The sequence below is a fragment of the Enhydra lutris genome, unplaced genomic scaffold (genome assembly GCF_002288905.1).
Source record: "Enhydra lutris kenyoni isolate GAN:26980312 unplaced genomic scaffold, ASM228890v2 scaffoldscaffold24, whole genome shotgun sequence".
NCBI classification, from domain to species: domain Eukaryota; kingdom Metazoa; phylum Chordata; class Mammalia; order Carnivora; family Mustelidae; genus Enhydra; species Enhydra lutris.
Genome location: NW_019154108.1, coordinates 26183815 through 26207099, shown reverse-complemented (window position 1 = coordinate 26207099; position 23285 = coordinate 26183815). Strand labels below are relative to the sequence as shown.

Here is a 23285-nt window from a genome sequence, read left to right as displayed (position 1 = left end):
ATTTGAGAGAGAGAGTGAGAGAGCGCGAGAGAACCAGCATGAGTGGGGAGGGGCAAAGGGAGAGGGAGAAGCAGATTCGCCCCTGAACATGGAGCCCAATTTGGGGTTGATGATCCCAGGACTTGGGGATCATAACCTGAGCCGAAGACAGGCACTTAACTGAGTGAGCTACCCAGCTGTCCCTCTATTATTTTTTTTTAAAACTTGTATATCTAAAGTTATCTAAAAATAAATGGCTTATTAAAAATATAGCATTGGATGCTGTGGCCATTAATAACAGTAGCTAACATGGCACCACTATATGCTGGGTATTGTTTTAAGTTCTTCACATATATTAACATACTCTCTCCTCACCAGAGAAACAACCCTATATGGTGTTATTCACATCTGCATTTATAGAAGAAGAAATTTCAGCACAGAGAAATTAAGCTAGTAAATGGCAGAACTAGAATTTTTTTTTTTAAGATTTTTTCACTTATTTGCCAGAGATAGAGAGAGAGAATACACACAAGCAGGCAGAGAGGCAGGCAGAGGTAGCTAGAGAAGCAGGCTCCCCGCCGAGCAAGGAGCCCGATGCGGGACTCGATCCCATCACCCTGGGATCATGATCTGAGCTGAAGGCAGCGGCTCAACCAACTGAGCCACCCAGGAGTCCCAGAACTAGAATTTTTTTAAAAAAGATTTTATTTATTTGAGAGAGAAAGTGAGAGAATGGGCAGTCTGCCTTTCCCTCTGCCTCTGCTGCTCTCCTTGCCCATTCTCTCACTTTCTCTTGGGTCATGATCCCGGCCCCCTGGAATGGAGGTCTGAGCTCCCCAAGCTGAAGGCAGACACTTAATCCACTGAGCCACCCAGGTGCCCCAGAACTACAATTTGAATTTTGCAATCTGGTTCCAGGAGTCAGGCTTCTAACCACTACATAATACTTCCTCAGGTTACAGCAAGAAGTGCTGCTTTCTCATACCAACTGCCAGACCAGAACAGTGATGCTTCAGTAAATGCATAACTTGAAGATGCAGTATGAAAAGAGATTTACACAAAACAAGAGCCCAAAGTACCCAAGGAAGGTATCTGGACCACACATGTCTAATACCAGACATCACATAAGTCACCTAGAAATTTTGTTCCCTCTTAACAAAGGAGAAGGGCAGGAAAGGAAGAGGGGAAAGAAATACTAAATATTTACTCAAAGAAGCCGAGTTAATTGGAAAATAATTAAATTTTCCCCCCAGAGCAATTATTACGCTTAAAAATATGTATTTCTGCCAAGGGAAGACTTTTAACCTAGTTGTGTGACAGAAAATCAAGTTTTATTTTTGCAATGCACCATCCCGTATGAATTTCAAATCTGCTACAAATGCACATCTGGTTGAAAACTAGTGTCTTCCCACTCCTAGGTAAAGCTCGAGTTCTTTCAAAGCCAGAAGGTCCTTCTTCCTAGCTCTCAAGCCTCCTGCCATGTCCTCTTTGCTCTCCTTGCTCCAGTCATTTCTTTAAAAACTTTTTAAAGTTTTGATTGAATTTGTTAAAAGAAACGTCCCCTCTCCAGTTGTGTGCTAATGGTGCGGTGGGGGTGGCAGTGTGTGAGTCTCCACCCAGAGAGGGTGAAGTTGTATTTGTGCTTCATTTTTCCCCTGCAAAAAGCTTGTTTCCATTTGGCCCACCGTGCTGGAGAGGGTGCAGGGTGGTCACACAGGGAGAGGCTCAGGCAGAAGCCCTGGCTCCGGGGAGGGTGGGGGGAGGCCAGCGGGGTCCCCCCTGAGGCTGCTGGGCTCTGGGGGCTCCTAGCCGTGCCGGAGGGGGGTCCTCTGGAGGAGAAACCCGCCCGTGCAGGTGGAAGAGGAGTCAGGTGCGGGGCATCTTCCTGATGAGTAGCACCTGCTCATGCCGGAAGTGGCCTTCCGGAAGTCGGCGGCCCGGGACCCGCAGGTCCAGAGGGTCTGGTTGGGTCCTGCCACGGGACCGCGCTTGCTCCGGCCTGCAGGGTGTGACCCATGCCCTCGGGAGCCACCCCGTCGCTGCGGTCGAGTGGAAGCCCTGAGACAGGTGGGCGCGAGGCCCGCAGGTGCTGGGGAGCAGGCGGTGGGACCCTTCCGTGAACCCGGGAGCTCGTGGTCCATGGCGACGAGGCGGAAGCTCAAGATACTCTGCTGGCTGCTCGCGGGGGGCAGAGGATCGCGGAGAAGGGGGTTCTGGAGGCTGCGCCTGGAGAAGAGGTTGGAGGCTGGTGGGAGGCGGGAAGAAGGGGCGTCCCTGGGTCGGTGCCGTCCAAACTCTGGAGAAGCCAGAGACAGGTCCGTGGGTCTGCTCGGTGCTTTTATTTTTTAATTTTTTTAAAAAATTTAAAAGATTTTATTTATTTATTTGACAGAGATCACAAGTAGGCAGAGAGACAGGCAGAGAGGGGGGAAGGGAGGCAGGCTCCCCGCTGAGCCGAGAGCCGGATGCGGGACTCTATCCCAGGACCCTGTGATCATGACCTGAGCCAAAGGCAGAGGCTTACCCCACTGAGCCACCCAGGCGCCCCTGCTCGATGCTTTTAGTAAACTTTATTATTTAGAACTTTATTATTTATTATTAGTTTTAGAAAAATTTAGAAAAATTAGGGGCGCCTGGGTGGCTCAGTGGGTTAAGCCTCTGCCTTCGGCTCAGGTCATGATCTCAGGGTCTTGGGATCGAGCCCCGCATCGGGCTCTCTGCTTGACGGGGAGCCTGCTTCCCCCTCTCTCTCTGCCTGCCTCTGCCTATTTGTGATTTCTGTCAAATAAATAAAATATTTTAAAAAAAAGTTATGCTTACAATGCTTAAAATGATATTTAAAAAAAAAAAGGAAATCCCACTTCTGGTCAGTGTAGTAAACAGCGACCAATTTACTCTCCTGCCTGAACAACCAAAGGTTTCAAATAAATGAAACCATGGTTGTAAAGACACTAGACGTCAGACTGCAAAGGACAGTAACCCTGAAAGACCTTCAAGAGAAAACGTTTTCTCCAAAACTGCCCCAGCTCGTTTCCCTGGAAGTTACCAGGTCTGCTCTGCAGAACCTGCTGGACTCTGTGAGTTGAGGAGATGGAAAGGAGGGTTGTGAAAAATGAAATGGCTAAAGTGGGCCAGAGTACCAGGGATTGCATAGAGAGAAAACTTAAAAGTTTATCTGCAGGGATATAAAATAAAATTTTAAAAAAATATATATCAGTGTTGGTTCATTAATTATAACAAAAGTACCATACAATGTAAGATGTTAATAACAGGGAAAGGTGCATGTAGAGTGCATGGGAATTCTCTACTTCTACTTATAATTTTTCTAAATTTTTCTTTTTTTTTTTTAAGATTTTATTTATTTATTTGACAGAGAGAAAGAGATCACAAGTAGGCAGAGAGGCAGGCAGAGAGAGGAGGAAGCAGGCTCCCTGTCTGTCAAATAAATAAATAAAATCTTAAAAAAAAACAACAACAAAAAACTTCTTAATAGAATCCAGTTTATCAGTTTTTAAATGGATGATGCTTTTGTATTGTAAAAATCCATTGCCAAATCTAAGGTCACTGAGATTTTTTCCTGTGTTATCTTGTAGGAGTTTTCTGGTTTTGTATTTCTCATTTAAGTTTATGATTTATCTTGAATTAATTTTTGTGAAAAATGTAAGTTCTGAATCCAGTTCCTCCCCTACCCTTTTTGCATATGGACATTCAGTTATTGCAGTAGAATTTTTTTTTTAAAGGTTTTATTTATTCATTTGACAGAGATTACAAGTAGGCAGAGAGGCAGGCAGAGAGAGAGGAGGAAGCAGGCTCCCCGCTGAGCAGAGAGCCCACGTGGGGCTCCATCCCAGGACTCTGAGCCGAAGGCAGAGGCTTTAACTCACTGAGCCACCCAGGCGCCCCTGCAGTAGCATTTGTGGAAAGACTTATTTATTTATTTATTTTTTTCATTCAGTTGTCTTTACTTCTGACAAAGCCTCTTTCCTTAACTGAACCTTAGTCAGGCTACTCTTGGCCCTTTATTCTACTAGGCTTGTCCTTGGCCTGCTCAGTTCAGTTTTAGCAAGAATCATACCAGTTTGGAGCGAATCTCCATTCTTAGTAGTAATCACTCTTGATAGCTCATCAAATTCTCATCTCCCACTTCAGTATCTTATCACCATGACCTGCCTTTAGCAAGAATCCTCCTTTTCCTTGATGTTTCCTTTTCGTAAGTTTCCATCCTCTGACTCCCACCTGCTCCTTGGCTATAAATCTCCTCTTGTTCTTACTGTAATCAGAATTCAGACTGAGCTCTCTCCTCTCTGCAAATCCCGATGCAATAGTCCCCCTCAGATAATGTCTTGCTGTCTTTAACGAGTGTCATGAATAATTTTCTTTAACATTCTGTTGTCAAGATCAGTTGACAATATTGTATCGGTGTATTTCTGGTTTCTGGGCTCTTTGTTCTATTCTATTGCTCTATGTGTCTTTTTTTTTTTTTTTTTAACAGATACCATATCGTCTTGATTACTGTAGTTTTACTTTAAGCCTTGAAATCAGGTATTGTGAGTTCTCCAATTTTGTTTTTCAGTATTATGTTGGTGATTCTAGATCTTTTGTTTTTCTATGTAAACTTTATCTTTTTAAATTTAAATTACATTAGCCAACATACAGCACATCATTTTGTGTTCAGTGATCATTTTGTCACTATCTACCAAATAGCTTGAAGAGATTTAGGTTGGAATTGCATTGAATCTATAGATCATATTCTAAGAATTAATATCTTAACAATATTGAGTCTTAAAATTTTTTTTTTATTTTTAAAGATTTTATTTATTAATTTGTCCAAGAATGAGAGCACAAGCAGGAGGAGCAGGGGAGCAGCAGGCAGAGGGAGAAGCAGGCTCCCTGCTGAGCAAGGAGCCCAATTTGGGACTCAATCCCAGGACCCTGGGATCATAACCTGAACCAAAGGCAGATACTTAACCGATTGTGCCACCCAGGTGCCCTGAGGTCTTACTTATTTAAATAAATAACAGGTCAGAGTGGAAGGGAGAAGGACAAGCAGACTCTGCACTGAGTGTGGAGCCCAGTGTGGGGCCTGATCTTACCACCCTGAGATCACAACCTGAGCCAGAATCAAGAGTCAGACACTTGAGATGCTGGGTGGCTGTCAGTTGAGTGTCTGCCTTTGGTTCAGGTCATGATCTCAGGGTCCTGGGATCGAATCCCACATCAGGCTCCTTGCTTAGCAGGGTGTCTGCTCCTCCCTCTGCCTGGTGCTCCCCTACTTTGTGCTCTCTCTCTCTATCTCTGTCTGTGACAAATAAATTAATAAAATCTTAAAAAAGAAAAAAAGAGTTGGACTGTCAACTGACTGAACCACCCAGGAACCCCAGCAATAGCGTATGTTTTAATTAATGCATGTACCTTGTTCTTTTAGACATAATGCTATTGCATACTTAACTATAGTTCGGTGCAAACATCACTTCATATGCACTGGGAAACGAAAAAAAAATCATTTGACTTGTTTTATTGTCATATTTACCTTACTGCAATGGCTTGGGACTGAATCTGAAACATCTCTGAGGTATGCCTGCAGTTCCAGAAATTTGGGGTTTTTTTGGATTTTCTACGTAGGCAATCATGTCATTTGCAAACAAAAATCATTTTATTTCTTCCTTTCCAGTCTGCATGCATTTTATTTCCATTTCTTGTTTTATTGTAGTAGCCAGGACTTCCAATATAATATTGCTACGACTTGAATATTTGTGTCTTCCCCAGATTCATCTGTTGAAACACTAATCCCCAGTGAGATTGTATTTGGAGGTGAGGTCTTTGGGAAGTAATAAGCACATTCGCTTATGAGGGTGGGGCCCTTATGATAAGATTAATGTCCTTATAAAAGAAGAAAAGGAACAGCATCTCTTTTCTGGTATGCACCAAGGAAGGGCTATGTAAGGATATAACCAGGAAGAGGGTCCTTACCAAGAATCTTACCATGCTGATAGCCTGTTCTCAGACTTCCCAGCCTTCAGAACTATGAAAGATAAATGTTTCTTCTGTAAACCACCCAGCCTATAGTCGTTAGTTATAACAGCCTGAACTGACAGAGACAAATGTTAAATAAGAGTGGTGAGAAAGGACAGGCTTGCCTAGCTCCCATTCTTAGGATAACAGCATCTGGAAATGGGATGTGGTGTCAGCCCTGACATAGCTCTTTTAGTGCCTTGTTTGGAGCCTCCCCTGTTCTGTTCGGGCTTCCTGGAGACCTCCTCATGGGAGAGAGTCTGCACCTTGCCACTCTTCCAGCTGTCATGCACCGTTATTACATGGGAGGCCCGTGGGTGTGTGTGATGTGCAGCAAAGGGGAACATCCTGTCATCTTGGGATTAAACCTCAGCCTTTCAGTGGGCTTTTAGCGCATCTCTAGGTTAGGACCTTCCCGAGTTTTTCTTAGCTTTTTTCCTCTTCTGGTAGAGGTAGGAAGGGTGGATGGGGCTGGAGTCACACAATTGCCTTTGTTGTAGATGGGATACCAGGTTCCATGGTCTTTTCTCTTGGCGAGTAGCCTGCTGCGTTAGGGAGAAAGCTCTGGACTATACAATAATCTTCCTTTCTTCCCCGCACATCCTTCCACAACCACAAGAAGATCTTTCCTGGGTCTTCACTTTGAGAAACTGGTGGGGCTACTGGAGGTAAAAATGTGTGAAAACATGATAGTCTCCTCAAGACTGCAGCTCCCAGGATTTTCTCACTCTCATGCTGGCCCACATACAGCCCGGCAGCTTGTCCGTGTAACCATGTCAATGCTTCTAGCAGCTAACGGCTCCGATAGTTTCGGCTTCACCTAGGCGGATTTCAGCCGTGTCCCTGAATGAGCCAGTTTCTCCAGAATTCGGGGTGCTGATTTGTCCTGCAACCTTAGTTCTCTAAGGAGTCCAAGAAAAGTCACTGATTTTCAGTTTGCCCAACTTTTTCTTGTACTAACTACAGAGGGACAACTTCCAAACTCTTTACATGTCCTAGCTGAAACTGAGAATCTGGGAAATGTTTTATCACTGATACTGTTTAGAATTGCTGACTCATACTGCTGTTAAAACGTAGACTTTTTGTAGGTTTTATTTTTTGTTTTAATTTCTCTACAGGTGCACCTGGGTGGCCCCAATTGGTTAAACCTCTCACTCTTGATTTCGGCTCAGGTCATGATCTCAGGATGGTAAGATTGAGCCCTGTGTCAGGTCTGTGCTGGCTGTGGAGCCTGCTTATGATTCTCTCTCTCCATCTCCCTCTGCCTCTCCACCCTGCTTAAAAATAAATGAATGAATTAAAAGTTTAAAAAAATTGTCTACAGATAAACTTACTCCTTATCACTTCATCTGGGAGGACTACTCTCTCTCCCCACATGAAGCCTTTTGTGCACACTGGATCATCCCTGGTTTTTCTACCATTTTTCTCTCTCTCATCTTTTACCTGCTGACTCTTAACTATCCTTCAGTCTCAACTTAAATCTCATTTCTTCAAGAATATTTATTTCCCTCTCCCTTCAATGTAGGTTTAATCTAAACTTGGTTAAATTACTCTATTTTATATTCCTTTAGGCTCCTGCATACCACTTTTTGTATATTTAACGCCTTTGAAATTACTTTTTCAAAGTCATTCCTATAAGGGCAGGGATCATTTTTGTTTTCCTAGTACCTGGCACAATGTAAGTACGCAAAAATATTTCATTTGATTGGTAATTGACTGAAAGATGTAACCCTAGGATTGTATATCTTGCCAAGTTGTCTTTAATGTGCAGCAGTAACAGAAAGTCATTAAAATGCAATATTTGAAAAACATTACTTGAATTTGTAATCCAGGATAAGACCAAACAAGTAATCATGCATAACTAGAGAAGATGTGCTATAAATAGTGAGTTGTCAACATTAAGTCCAGTGAATCAGACATGTTTCTTTTTTAAAGCACAGAACAGATTGCAGTTGTTAGGATCATTGAAACAAAAGCTCTATGCTGCGAAAATAATAATTTGGCAATAATAGAACAATATAAAAATTGTAGAGCATGACCAAAAATTGAGGAGTGTCAAATCTGTACTGTTTAGTTCTAAAGTTAATTGATTGAAATATATGTATGTTTAAGAATTTATTGAAAATAATAGACATTATCATTGGTTAAAGAAAAAAAAAGAAAACAAAAAACAAATTGTAACTTCCAAATTTCTTTAATAAAGGATGGGATTGGGAGCAAACAAGGTAAATAGAAACTGCATAATGAAAGAAGTATGAAAAACAAAAGTTGTGGAATAATACAGAATTAGGACCTACTTGGAGTGCCTGGCTGCCTCAGTCAGAAGAGTGTGTGTTCTTGATTATGGGGTCGTGAGTTCAAGGCCCATGTTGGATGTAGAGAGTTCTTTAAAAAAAAAAAAAAAAAAAAGAATTAGGACCTACTGTCTACACTGAAACATTCATACATGTATAACTTAAAAGGGGTAAAGTTATCTAATAAAGGAAAAGATGCTCAGATTGAGTAAAAAGATGTATACACACATATATGCTGTCTGTGGGGGCCATAATTTTGAAAAATGACTCAAAAATTAAAAATGAATATACAAACAGGGCACCTGACTAGTTCAGTTAGTAAGCATGTGATCCTTGATCTTGGGATTTTTTTTTTTAAAGATTTTATTTATTTATTTGTCAGAGAGAGAGAGAGATCACAAGTAGGCTGAGAGGCAGGCAGAGGCAGAGGGAGAAGCAGGTTCCCTGCCGAGCAAGGAGCCCAATGTGGGACTCAATCCCAGGACGCTGGGACCATGACCTGAGCCGAAGGCAGCCGCCTAACCAACTGAGCCACCCAGGCGTCCCTTGATCTTGGGATTTTAAGTTCAAGCCCCACTTTGGGCCTACAGTTTACTTAAAAAAAAATTGTGCAAAGAAGTGCAAAAAAGGGCATGCAAAAAATGTAATAAAAACTTATAATGACAGAAAAAATTGAATTTACTTATTTTAAAAAAAAGAATTTTTTTTTTTTTTTTTTAAGTAGTCTCTGCCCAATGTGGGGATTGATCTCATAACCCTGAGATCAAGAGTCCCATGCTCTGGGTGCCTGGGTGGCTGAGTCAGTTAATCATTTGCCTTCGGCTCAGGTGATGGTCCTGGAGTTCCTGAAGTCCTGTGGAGTCTCAGGATCGAGCCCTGCATCAGGCTCCCTGCTCAGCAGGGAGTCTGCTTCTCCCTCTGCCCCTCACCCGGCTCATGCTCTTTCTTGCTCTGTGTCTCTCAAATATATAAGTGAAATTTTAAAAAGAAAAAAAATATAGATTCCCATGTTTTCCTGACTGAGCCAGCAGGTGCCCTCAGAAACAGTTGAATTTAGAGAAAAATATCACTTGTGTTCTTTAAGGATATAGTCCGACATGAATATATAGCTAAAATATATAAACCAAAATGTTCTTTTCAAGAGTGTGAAGAAAATACATAGAAAATATTATAGTAATGGAAAATGTTATAATCTGTCTTAATCCTTGAATGATAAAGTGGACAAAAAATATGTGAGGCTACAGGGAAATAAAAGTTGGATTAATAAGATTAATTGATATGCATTTCTTCAGCTCTATATCTAGCAAACAGGTGATGCACTTTCTTCTCACTTTTAAAATATTTATAGATTTTGTCCATATAGTAGGTCAAAAAGAAACCTGAATTAATTCAAAGTAATACAAACCATGTTCTTTGCTCATGATGCAAAAAGTTTTTGATATTGTTCTTTATAAATGTAGGTGCGAATAAGATTCAAGTGTCTGGAAATGAAATGTTTCTTCATACACTTCATGTTAAAAAGTTGAACTCAGAAGGGGGACCTGGCTGGCTTAGTTGGTAGAGCATGCAACTCTTGATCTCAGGGTTTTGAGTTGGAACCCCATGTTGAGTGTAGAGATTACTTAAAGTAAAATCTTAAAAAAAAGTTGGACTTTGAAGAAAATTCATACACTTAAGTACTTTCATTATCAAACAAGAAACAATTAAATTAATATTGAACTCAGATCTTGGGAAAAGAACAATGAAATAAACCTAAGGAAAATAGAACAAATGAAGAGAGAAGTACTAATTAATGAATAAGAAAAAAACAGAATAAATATATGATCTAGGAACTAGTTCCTTAAAAACAAACCTTATTACATAATAGACCTACCAGTTGAACTTTATCAAGAAAGAGTGAAAATGTAAATATAGGGGCACCTGGCTGGCTCTTTCAGTAGAGTATGTGACTCTTGATCTTGGGGTTGTAAGTTCAAGCCCCACATTGGGCATGGAGCCTCCTTAATTAAAAAAAATTATAAATGCACAAAACTGGATGAAAAAGGAAAAACAGTAGCTTTGGGGGGAAAATGAAAGAAATTGTTAGAAAATATTTTGTGAGGCATTTGGGTGCTTAGTCAGTTAAGTATCTGACTAGCTCAGGTCATGATCTTGGGGTCCTACTCAGCAGGGGGTCTGCTTCTCCTTCCCCCTCACCCCCTCTTGCCCTCTTTCTCTCTCTCTCTCATATGAATAAATAAAATGTTAAAAAAGTAAGAAAATATTTTTCAAGTCTTAATAAATTTGAAAAATATGGAATGGTGTTGAAATTTATATGCCACTGTTTAAGTTTTATAAAACTCATTTTTTTAAAATTTTCTATAAGTGATCTGAATATTTTCATCAACTCACACTCCAATGAATGATAGAAAATTATATGTGGACTTGCCAATTAGAAATATCTCATTCTTTTCAGGATAAGAGTCTCTTTTCTTTGAAACTGTGCCTTTGGGATAAAAGCTCAGTCTCTGATTTCCTTACCACAGTTCTTCCCCAAAATAGGGTCTGGATGTGGTTGACTGGAAAACTGTTTGGTGATGGGGTAGGGAATAGCTTTGCACTGGCTCTTCAGTGACCTCTGCGGCTGAGCTCTGCTTTTGATGAAACTCCTGGTCTGCTCTCTCGATCTGGGGATTATTGGTGGGCACTTTGGCTGGCTTCCATGTGAGTAGGCCTTTCCTCAACCTTTGCTAGTGCTTCTGACCATCTGAGATCTGGCCAATAAGACTTCCATGTGACTACTCTTGGAGCCATCTGCCCAGAGGTTCTCGACTACAGTTTTTGCTCTGCCTCTCCTGTAGCAATCCCTTGGCAAATTCACTAATCAACTACATTCTGCATCTTTCCAGAGGGCACATAGGAACTTCTGGATCCTTTGGGATCTTGGCACTCTACCTGGCTATTCATTTTGTAGATTTCACTCTGGAGTGGTTGTCTTATTTCAGTGTGGCAACCTCTGAAGCCCATTCCTTGCCCTGACCTACACTGATTGAGGACATCTAAGCTTTCCACCAAATCCCGAGCTTCCATTTTGGGAGGAGGAACAGGAAAAGGGGAAAGGAGATATTTTAAATGGAAAGAGAATATTTTATTTTTATTTTTTTAAAAAATTAGTTAAGAGAGGGGCGCCTGGGTGGCTCAGTGGGTTAAGCCACTGCCTTCGGCTCAGGTCATGATCTCAGAGTCCTGGGATCGAGCCCCGCATCGGGCTCTCTGCTCGGCAGGGAGCCTGCTTCCTCCTCTCTCTCTGCCTGCCTCTCTCCCTACTTGTGATCTCTCTGTCAAATAAATAAATAAAATCTTTAAAAAAAAAAATTAGTTAAGAGAGGGAGCGCACATGACAGGAGGGCTGGAGGGAGAGGGAGAGAAAAACTCAAGCAGCCTCTTTGCTGAGTACAGAGCCCAATGTGGGGCTTGATCCCATGAACCTTAGGTCAGACCTGAGCCAAAATCAAAAGTTAGATGCTTAACTGACTGTGCCACCCAGGTGCCCCAGCAGAGAATATTTTAAATCAGGAGAGAATAGACTACTTTAAACTGGCTGCTTTATCCTCTTCTTGTACTGCTCACTTGGATGGGTACCCATGAGCGACATGGGCTTAGATAAAATAAATGATAAAATAAACCTATTTGTTTTTCACATCTCATTGGCAATTATTAAATTTTTTGGATCACTACATTTGAAGTATTCTGGGATGTATTCTCATCTGTTGTAAATCTTGTTGCCCAAAAGTTGTTCCGTTCAAGCTCAAGTCAGATTCTATCTAGAACAAAGGAGACAAGGAGCTTAAAGTTTTACAACTGACTTTTTTTTGGAGTCTTTGGTTAAATACTAGTACGATGGCCAGAATTTATTAACTGTGTGAAGAGATTTCTAAAGAAACACATCCTTTATATATCAAAAGCTAAGTTTAGGGCTTTGACTAGGAGTTCTATCATAAGTGTAAAATGGAGAAAATGCCTGGGTGGCACAGTCGGTTAAGAGTCCTACCCTTGGTTTTGGCTCTGGTCATGATCTCAGGGTCCTAAGATCAAGCCCTGTCAGGCTCCGCCCTCAGCGTGGAGTCTGCTTAAGACTCTCACTCTCTCTCCCGCTGCCCCTTCCCACTGTGCTCTCTTTCTCTCAAATAAATAAAATTTAAAAGTGGCATTTTGCAATTTCTTTATAAAATGTCTACATGTATATTTCTTTTTTTTTGTTATCCAGCATGGGATTCACTGGATTTCTGTATATTGATGTTTTTTATAGTTATAGAAAATCTCAGGTATTATCTTTTCAAGTATTTGTATAAAAGAAATTAAATAGAAAATCTTCTAAAGCAGCTAGAGAAAAGAATCAGATTAACTAAAGGAGTTAGGTTTACAGATCTCAAAAGGAGCAATGGAAAGCAGAAAACAGATGATTGATATCTACAAGGTGATGAAAAATATGACAGCCAACCTAGAACTCTCTACAAAGTGAAAGAATTCTTTGGCTATAAGAAAAAATATACATAGAAATCTTTAGATAAACAGAAACTAATCACACAAAAGGGAATTCTTATAGATATTCCTGATATTGACCCTATCTAATAGATATTCATGAAAAAGACCCAGGATGTATGTCAGAGGTATAGAAGGAAATGAAGAGCAACAAAAGTGGTCTATTTAAATGAACGCTGTATAAAACGACAATAAAACTTGTGGTGTTCAGGATTTAGATATCTAGAGAAATAAAATACATGACAATGTTGAACATGTAAATTGGAATAAGGGTATGTGTAGTAAAGGATTCTCAGGCCTTTGCATTGTCCTGGGAGTTGAAGTTATTGATTATCAGACTTCGGTGAATGAAGGATGCATGTTCTAATGTCTAGTGTAACTATTAAAAAATACAGAAAGAGAGTCTGCTTCTCCCCCTGCTTGTGTTCTTGCCCTCTCTCTTGCCCTCACTCTCTCTGTCTCTCTCTCAAATGAATAAATAAATAAAAATCTTTAAAAAAATACAGAAAAATATAATTTACAACTTAATAGAATGATAAAAAATGGTAAATATGTTCAAAAGAAGGCTATACCATTCTCCTGAACTTTGTAGTATACCTTTTATTATGAACACATACCAGTATTTCTTCATCACTTACAGGAAAAGTAGAGTGTGTTACCTTAGGAGGAAGAAAGAATGTCTTCGGGGCACCTGGGTGGCTCAGTGGGTTGGGCCTCTGCCTTCAGCTTGGGTCATGATCTCAGGGTGGTGGGATTGAGCCCTGTGTCAGGCTCTCTGCTCAGTGGGGAGCCTACTTCCCCCTCTCTCTGTGCCTGCCTCTCTGCCTACTTGTGATCTCACTCTCTCTCTCTCTCTGTCAAATAAATAATAAATAATCTTAAAGGAAAGAATATCTTCAAATAGCATTGAAAAGTAAGGAGAACACTGATTCGACACACAATTTGGGGGTTACTGGAGTATGAGAAACACTGATTTGTGAAGAATTCAAGAGAAGGATGAGGAGTTCAAGAAAAGAAATGTCCATGAGGAATATTAACTGTTGGTAATGTAAAAAAAATTTCCATGGCATGGAGGTTTCTGCGGGCACAGGTGAAAGGTTTGGGAGAAAGGATGGCAGTGGGAATGGGATCAGCAAGGAGGAAGCTCTGAGCAGTAGAGGAATGCAGAGATTACCAGAGACGCTTCCTAGTGTTGGGTCCCCCCAAAATTGGGGAACCCCAATAATGGGTCCGTGATTAAAGGAGCGAGACTGATACAAAGCGAAGGTCAAGCAAAGCTTTATTTCGCGCCAAGCACCAGGAATCATACTGACCATCTAACAGAACGGTCGGGGCTGCCCCTACAGAGAGGACGACCCCTTCCTGCTTTCCAGACTAACTTTTATAAAGCAAAGGCCATGTGGTTGGGCCTGGCCACACACAGGTGGCCAATGAAATTATAACACACAAAGGAAACTCCACAGTGATGCTAGGTGACCAACTGAATTACAATTTACCCTAGTAGACATTTGAACCAGCCTATCACACCTTGGTTAGGATTGGCGCTAAAAGGCTCCCAAAGGGCGGGGGCCCCTACTCCTTGGTAGCTAGGAGACAGTATGCGCCCCCACTGACTGAATACCTCCACCTGGACTGACCCACCCTTGTACTTGGACTTTGTTACCTGGGACTGGTTTCCCGGACTTGCTTTTTTAAGTAAGTTCCCCTGGGCCGGGGGTGGGGGGGTGGGGGGGATCAGTTTAAGCTTTACAGCAAAATGGCAGTTCAACCGGGGTGGGGCTGCTCTGGCTGAATAGGCCCTTACACTAGGAAGAAAGCAAGCGTATCAGGGGTGGGTGACATACTGAATTTAGCTCACTGGAAGATTGTCTGGTGAGCTGGTCTCATAAACCCCTTGGTAAATGTTAAGACTTGTCAGATCAGAAACCTCAGCAAGTGTTGGGTAGCTGGGCTTCTGAGAGAGTTCTGAAAAATGGCCTTCAGACAATCTTGGTGGTCCCCATGACTTGTGCTGTGGAAACAGCAGCAACTGTTTGGACTTCACGTGACATCGATTATGTATCTGACTTGAAAGTTTGGAAAATTGTACTTATTTCTTAAAGTAATATGTCTGTTAAACAAATTGAATTTACCCTTCCTCAGAAGCTAGGTAGTTTTGGCCATATAGACATTCCAAAACTCAAGAGTCGTCTTTCCAGAAAGAACAGAAGAGTCCAGTAAACAGCCAGTTGAATTATGTGGCTCTAGAGAGCTATATAAATCAGCATAGAATCCAAAGTCTGTTCGGCATGCATAGTAGTTTCTTATCTCTTCCTCCCTTTTGAAATTCTGGTTTGTGCTCTGTGTTCAGTAATGATGGACTTACCTTGATTTCCCACAAGTCATCTCATAACTCAGTGTTTTAATAAATTCATCCACAAAGCTCATTTTAGAAATTATGTATTCTATCCAATATATATTCTGATTCTGTCAATGGCAAAAAGTACACCATGAACTTCACTCCTCTGGGGTTCGAATCTTTGGAATAAATGGTGAGACCCTCAGGAAGGGTAGTTAAGGAAAACAAAGGGCATACTCCTGTGGTCATTAAATGAATTGGGTATGGATGGAGTTTTGCCTTGGGAGTAACAGCTGTTGATACCATGATTAATCATTATCACCAACTCTGCAGTGGAAACTAATGAGGCATTTGAATGGTTTTAAATTCTTATTCTAAAATAAAAACATTTAATTTGAAGTTGAGAATCACAAACTGTTTGAAAAACAGCTGGCAAAATGTCAAGGGTCCGGTTTCTCCTGCTTTTTTTTTTCTTCTAAATGGAAATGGAGCTGAGAGGTGGTGCATGGAAAGAACATAGATCATTTTACCACTCCTTGAAAAGCTAACTCCTCTTTCCCAATGTATTTTTTTTTCTCTGCTTTCTGTGAATCTTAAAATAGAGGCTCCCAAAGGCAAAAACATGGGACAGCGAAAGGATTTATCTCATACTGAGAAAAAGTTACATGTGAATAGAAGAAACTTAATATATGTGTGTACACATACACTTGTAGTCTTTGGAAAGGCTCAGGAAATTAACCTAGCATCACTGTTGGGACCAATGGAAGAGTAAGCAAACAGGCATGCAGATGTTCATCTGCAGGTGGAACTTGGTAAACAGGCAGTGTCACCGTTGGAAGGCAGGTGTTCAAGACCCCTCAGGTAGTTTGTTTTGTTGTTTGAGCTGCTTCTCCAGCTCTGTGTAGGTCTAGCTTGGACTTGGATTATTTTCTTCCCTTTTAAACAGTTAAAAATATTTTTTGTACTAAAAACATTTAAAAATAAAAATTTATATTAAAAATAATGATTACAGGGTAGAAAATTATAAAAGTGCACAAAAATATAAAATGCCTTGTAATGGGGCATTTATACCCAGTTATAGCTGTCTTAACATTTGGAGTGTTCTCAGGGCGCCTGGGTGGCTCAGTGGGTTAAGGCCTCTGCCTTCGGCTCAGGTCATGGTCCCAGGGTCCTGGGATCGAGCCCCGTGTCTGGTTCTCTGCTCAGCAGGGAGCCTGCTTCCCTCTCTCTCTCTGCCTGCCTCTCTGCCTACTTGTGATCTCTGTCTGTCAGATAAATAAATAAAATCTTTAAAAAAAACCCAAACATTTGGAGTGTTCTTATATTTAAAAATAAATCTTATATACACACACACACACACAGATACACACCCCTATAAGAGTGTATTGGAGATTCTCAGTCCTGGCTACACATCAGAAATCATCAGTGTGCTTTATGTAAGAGAGAAGAACTGAAACTCTAGTCATTTAAATAATGCTTAAGGAATAATCGTTATTCCTACCTCAAAAGAGTCATAATATATACTTATTTACAACTTAAATTAAGTTTTAGAGGGTGTATATATGTGAATATACATGTATAAAATTGTTTATGAAAAATGTATATAGCTTCTCACTTTGATTTTTCGCCTAATATTTTAAGTATTTCCATGTCATCAAAATTCTTAATAGTCATTACCCATAATGGCCACAAAAATTCCATCCTATGAAAACAGAAATTCCTTATTACTTTTTATTTATTCTCTTATCATTGAACATTATTTCCAATAAATACACAATGGTGAGCATCATGAGCTAAATGTGTATACATTTATCTGATTATTCCCTTAGGATAGTTTTCCCTAGATATGGATCTAAAAAAGGAAGGGGCAACATCTGGATCAAGAAAACATGGGGGTGGGTGATGGACTCAGTCCCTTGTGCATCTGACTCTTGATTTTGGCTCACGTCATGATCTCAGGATTTTACACTGCAGTGTGGAGTCTGCTTATCCCTCTCCCTCCGCTCCTCCCCTAGTCTTGCACTCGTGTCTGTGCTCTCTCTCTCTCTCTCAAATAAGTACATAAATAAAATCTTTAAAAAAGAGAGAGAGAAAAAAAGAAAACATGTGGGGTGCCTGGGTGGCTCAGATGGTTAAGTATCCGACTCTGGATTTTGGCTCAGATCGTCATCTCCAGGTTGTGGGATGGAGTCCTGGGCTCCGTGCTGGGGGCTGAAACTGCTTGGCATTCTATTTCTCTTTCTCTTCTTTGCCCTCCCCACCCCTACTTTCACTCACTTTCTCTCAAAAAAAAAAAAAAAAAAAAAGAAAGAAAGAAAGAAAGAAAGGAAAAGAATGTTTTCCAGGGCATCTGGCTGGCTCAGTTGGTAGACCACGCATCTCATGATCTCAGAGTTGTTAGTTTGAGCCCATATTGGGTGTAGACATTACTTAAAAATAAAATCTTTAAATTAAAAAAAAAAAAAAAGAAAAAAGAAAAAAGGCTTTCCTAGGAACGCTACAGCAGATTCCCATTTATATCTTATTGGCCAGACAGTGTCAAAGGGGCATTCCTGAGTAGAAGGTCAGAATGGAGACAGTGCTGGGTGAGCGAACAAATGGAGTCCATCCTTACTGCTGTACAGGTTTTCTACACATTATTTGTCTTTTTTTTTTTTTTTTGGCACTAGGGTTTTGTAAGCTGTGCCTCAGTACGTATGGGTGCTGGAGCTTGCCCAGGGTGCTCTTTCTTGATGTGTAACACACAGAGGTTCGGCCAGTTCTTCTTCAACAGTGACACAAGGAAATAGCTCAGTGGACATCGTATACAAGCTCATCATCTGCCGTCTTCATGTGGCTGAGGGACCACTGCCAGACACAGCACCTTCTTCATCTGGAACTTGATCATGGTATTCACTTTATCGACTTTGGCCATCATGTTCTCATTGTGGGTCGGCAAGAAAGGGAACTTGCTAGCCTTCTTCAGGCCTGGGCCTGGGATTTGTGGGATCTGTTTGATCAAAAATTCTAAGACCAAAATTCATCATATTTCTTGACCAGCTTCTTATTCTTGTTGAGTTCCTTCAGCACCTCAATGTCCATGTGGGGGATATTCTTATGGATACAACCTTGGTGTCCTCACAGTGCTTCTGGTCTCCTAAGACACACATGGAGAACTTAGGGAGGGGAGTGAACTTAAAGCCTGATGGTGCCCAAGAAATGTTTGTCCTTGTGAGTGTCATACTTCTTCAAGCTGATCTGCAGCTCCACTGTCTCCAAAAACCTCTAGTGCTTTTGCTGGTTCCTAAGTAGGATTTCCTATGTAGTCTCATAGCACTGTTATTCTTTTTCATGAGTAATAGTCATCTCTTTCCCAAGGTTTTTGTTTGGGGGGAAGGCAGAAGGAGAGAGAGAATCTTAAGCAGCCTCCACACCCAGCATGGAACCTGATGTGAAGCTTGATCCCACAACACTGAGATCATGACTTGAGCTAAAATCAAGAGTTGGACACTGAGCCACCCAGGTGCCCCATCTCTTCCCCAAGTTTAACAACCCTGAAGTCACATGCAATTACTGCTTCCAGCTTGGAAACCTTGATCTCTGAGTGGTAATTCTGTCTGGTCTGCATGGGGTTTAATTCAGTAGATCTGGAGTCCAGCCCATGTTTTTATTTCTTTTCCTTTTTAATTTTATTTCTTATTTTTTATTTTTCAAAGATTTTATTTATTTATTAATCACAAGTAGGCCGAGATCACAAGTAGGCAGAGAAGCAGGCAGAGAGAGAGGAGAAAGCAGGCTCCCCTCTGAGCAGAGAGCCTGATGCGGGGCTTGATCCCAGGATCCTGAGATCACGACCTGAGCCGAAGGCAGAAGCTTAACCCACTGAGCCACCCAGGTGCCCCTGAGGTTTTATTTTTAACAAGTTTCAGGTAATGCTGCTGGTCCAGGAATCATACATATTACTTATCTGTAGTATGATACCATAATTAAGAAATTGATACTAATATAATCTATTGACCTTATTCAGGTTTCATCAGTTTTATACGCTCTCATGGTTGTGTTTCTCTGTGTGTGTGTAATTAGTTCTGTGCAGTTTTATTACACGTGTAGATTTGTGTGATCATCACCTACAGTGAAGATACAAAGTATTTTCATCCAAGAAATGGTTTATGTTATCCTTTTATAGCCACCAGTATCTCCCTCCTTTATCCTATTACCCAGCATTTGACAACTGCCAATCTGTACATCACCTCTATAGTTTTGTCATTTCAAAGATGCTTTCATAAGTGAAATCATAATCTTAAACTCCCCATTTTCCCCTCCTCCCAGCCCCCAGCAACCACTATTCCACGTTCTGTTTCTGTGAATTTGAGTACTCTGCATACCTTATGTAAGAGGAATCATGCACTGTCTTTCATGACTGGCTTTTGCATTTAGAACAATGTCCTCCAGGTTCATTTCAATTGAAGAATATGTCACACTTTTCTTTTTAAAAGCTGAATAACATTCCATTGTATGCATGTATTGCATTTTGTCCATCCATCAGTGGACACTTGGGTTGTGTCTACTTCTTGACTATTGTGAATAATGCTGCTTTGAACATGTGTGTATATGAATATCTTTCCAAGACTTTATTTTCCTTTTCCTTTTTTTTTTTTTTAAGATTTTATTTATTTATTTGACAGAGATTACAAGTAGGCAGAGAGGCAGGCAGAGAAAGAGGGGGAAGCAGGCTCCCCTCTGAGCAGAGAGCCTGATGTGGGGCTTGATCCCAGGACCCCGAGATCATGACTTGAGCCGAACGCAGAGGCTCAACCCATTGAGCCACCCAGGCCCCACCCATTGAGCCACCCAGGCCCCTCAAGACGTTATTTTCAATGCTTTGGGGCAAATATGCAGAAATGAAATAGCTGAATCATATGGTAATTCTACTTTGAATCTTTTGATGAAACACCATACTATTTTCCATAATGGTTCTGCCATTTTATGTACTGACTGAACACAGGGTTTGTAATTTCTCCATGCCCTTATCAGCACTTGCTATTTTCTTTTTTTGACAGTAGCCATCATAATGAGTGTGAGATGGTATCTACTTGGGGGTTTTGTTTGCATTTATCCAGTGATTAGTACTGTTGGACATCTTTTCATGTGCATGTTAGCCATTTACATATCTTCTTTGGAGAAATGTTTATTCAAGTCCTTTGCCATTTTTCAATCAGGCTTTTTGTTGTTGTGATTGAGTTGTAGGAGTTCTTTATGTGTTCTGAAGCTTAATCCTTCATCAGATATATGATTTGCAAATATTGCTCCCATATGATAGGTTGCCTTTTTACTGTACTGTGTTTTGGTGCACAGTTTTTAATTTTGAAGTAGTCCAATTTATTTTTACTTATGTTGCCTGTGCTTTTGCTGTCATATTCGAGAAATTATTACCAAATTCAATATAATGAAAGTTTTTCCCCATGATTTCTTTTAAGAGTTTTATTTACAGTTTTAGCTTTTATATATAGTTTCTTCGATCCATCATGTGATATCTTCGATTTGTTGAACCCTGTGAATGTATCACCTCTAAAAATTTCAAATAGAAAAACTGATAAAGGAACAACTTTGAGGCTTTTATTGTGTTAGAGTCAAACTAATACAAACATTTGGAAAAAACTGGCAACTCTGTAGTATTCAGACTTCACATATAAGAAATTATTATGTAAGTTTATTTATTCATAGTTTTAAAAAATGTGGCTGATTAAATATTTGAAATTTTTTCAAGCAGGATTTGCATGTTTCACTATTTTTCCTAGGTACAATATATTTAATTTCTGTTCTAAGTATTACATGTCCCTGTTATGTTTTCTCACTGTTTTTTATTGGCTTTAAGGAAAACTATGTTAAAAATTTTGTATTATGTATTCACTTCGATGAACTCTATTAGTTATAATATTTCTAATGTATTTTCCATTTGTTTCTATAGAATTGAATGCATGGACTGATCTCTGTTTCCAGATGATATGTTTATCTACTGGTATAACCCTAGAGCATCAATTTAAGATTGTGGGAGAGATCAGTAAGGTGGTTATCTCTAAAATGAACATAAGCATAGATGGTTTTTCTTCATATCTAGAAAACATATTAGAAAATCCCCTGCCAGTCATAGGAAAAATATATAAAAACTAAAAATAAAATATTCTCCTTCCATTTAATTTTATTTTTTAAATCTTTCTTGTATTATAGAGCTTAGGTACTGAGAGCGCAGACTTTATACAAACTTGACATTTAATAACCATGTAACTCTGGGCAGTTAACAACCACTGTGATCTTCGGTTTCAGTATCTGAAGACTGTTGTTATAGTCCCTACCTTATGAGGTTATTGTGATGACTGAATTAAATGATCTTAATTAAATGCTTAGTTTAGTGTATGACACATAATAAACATTAAATACTGTTATTCTATGAGCAAGACATCTAGAACAAGGCTATATAGTGAGGTTATACCAGGCATTCCTTTATTCTCTATGGCACTAAAGAGGATGTTAGTATTTCAAAATGAAGCATCATGCTTACCAGAGATGAATTTACCTTGAATGATGCTTATGTTTGCACTTACCCTTGTCCCTTGCAAGGGTTTGCACTTACCCATGTCCCTTCCAAGGGTTTGCACTTACCATGTCCCTTCCAAGGGTTTGCACTTATTCATGTCCCTTCCAAGGTTCTGGACAATGTGTTCACATGATCACATGATTATATACTTTTATAAAATCTGCAAAAGTAAAATATTTATTTATTTATTAATTTTTTTTTTTTTTTAAATTTAAAGTTTAGTTAGTTAACATACAGTGCAGTATTGGTTTCTGGAGTACAGTTCAGTGATTCGTCATTTACGTACAACACCCAATGCTCATCACAACAAGCAAAAGTAAAATATTTAAGCAGTTTGCTAAGATTGCCACCATTTCTTTTCGTGTTGGCTTTCCCTCCAGCATAATTGTGCTACTGCCAGTTGGCATTGGAGTTACTGTGGCATATCAGTTATTTATTGCTATGTAAAGATACCACCTTCCAAAATTAAAACACAACCATTTATTAGTTCAAAATTCTGTGGGTGGGCAATTTTGCCTGGTCTCTACTGGATTGCTCTGCTGGTCTCTCCTGGGCTCGCTCATGTGGCCACAGAGACTGGTAGGGCAATGAAGAGTTTCTCTTGGCTTTCCTCATATGTCTGGGAAGGTGAGGAAACTGGACTTCATGTCTCCAACATCTGTCAGTTTATCATAATAAATATATTCTTTTTGCTAACACCACACTGACTTGTTTCATTATGATTTTGACTCCTCCAACTTTGCTCACCTTTTCACAATTGTTTTGGCAATTCTAGTTCCTTTGCTTTTCCATACAACTTTTAGAAGAAGCATGTTAATATCTACCACATAGCTTGCTAGGTTGTCTACTAGGATTGCACTGTACCTACAGATCAAATTGGAGAGAATTGGTATCTTAACAATATTGAATCTTCTAGGGGCACCTGGGTGGCACAGTCAATTGAATGTCTCTTGATTTTGGCTCACATAACGACCTTGGGGTTGTGAGATCAGGCCCTGCATTGGGCTCCATGGTGGGAGTGGAGTCTGCTTGGGATTCTCTCTCCCTCTCCCTTCCCCCCTCCAGCTTGTACACTCTCTCTCCAAAATAAAAAAATAAATCTTCTAAAAAATTGATTCTTCTAGTCCTTTCCTGTGGTATATCTGTCCATTTATTTAGATCTTCCTTGATTTTTAATGATGATTTATAATTTTCAATATATAGAACCAATTAATATTTTGTTAGATTTATTCCTAAGTATTTCATTTCTTGTGTGATATGGTCATTGGTATTTTTATTAATTTGAAATTCCAGTTACTCATTGGTGACAAATAGGAATATAATCTTTAAAAAATAGATTAAACTTTTTATTTTATAATGGGAAGGTTAGTATGTACAGTTAACTATTTTTTTTTAAAGATTTTATTTTATTTATTTGATAGAGAGAGAGAGATCATAAGTAGGCACTGGTGTTAGATCTAGGTTTAACAGTTGGGTTCTATGATTTACCAGGGCATAAGATGAAATTTTTCCCCTGGTATAATGTGGGATGAAAAATTGTATCTCCAATAGGGTTTTTATTTAAACA

At 39.9% G+C, this 23285-nt stretch overlaps 1 pseudogene; it reads right to left on the bottom strand.

The window, feature by feature from the left end:
• Positions 1-1784: 1784 nt before the first annotated feature.
• LOC111150696 lies at positions 1785-21758 on the bottom strand (annotated as a pseudogene).
• Positions 21759-23285: the final 1527 nt, after the last annotated feature.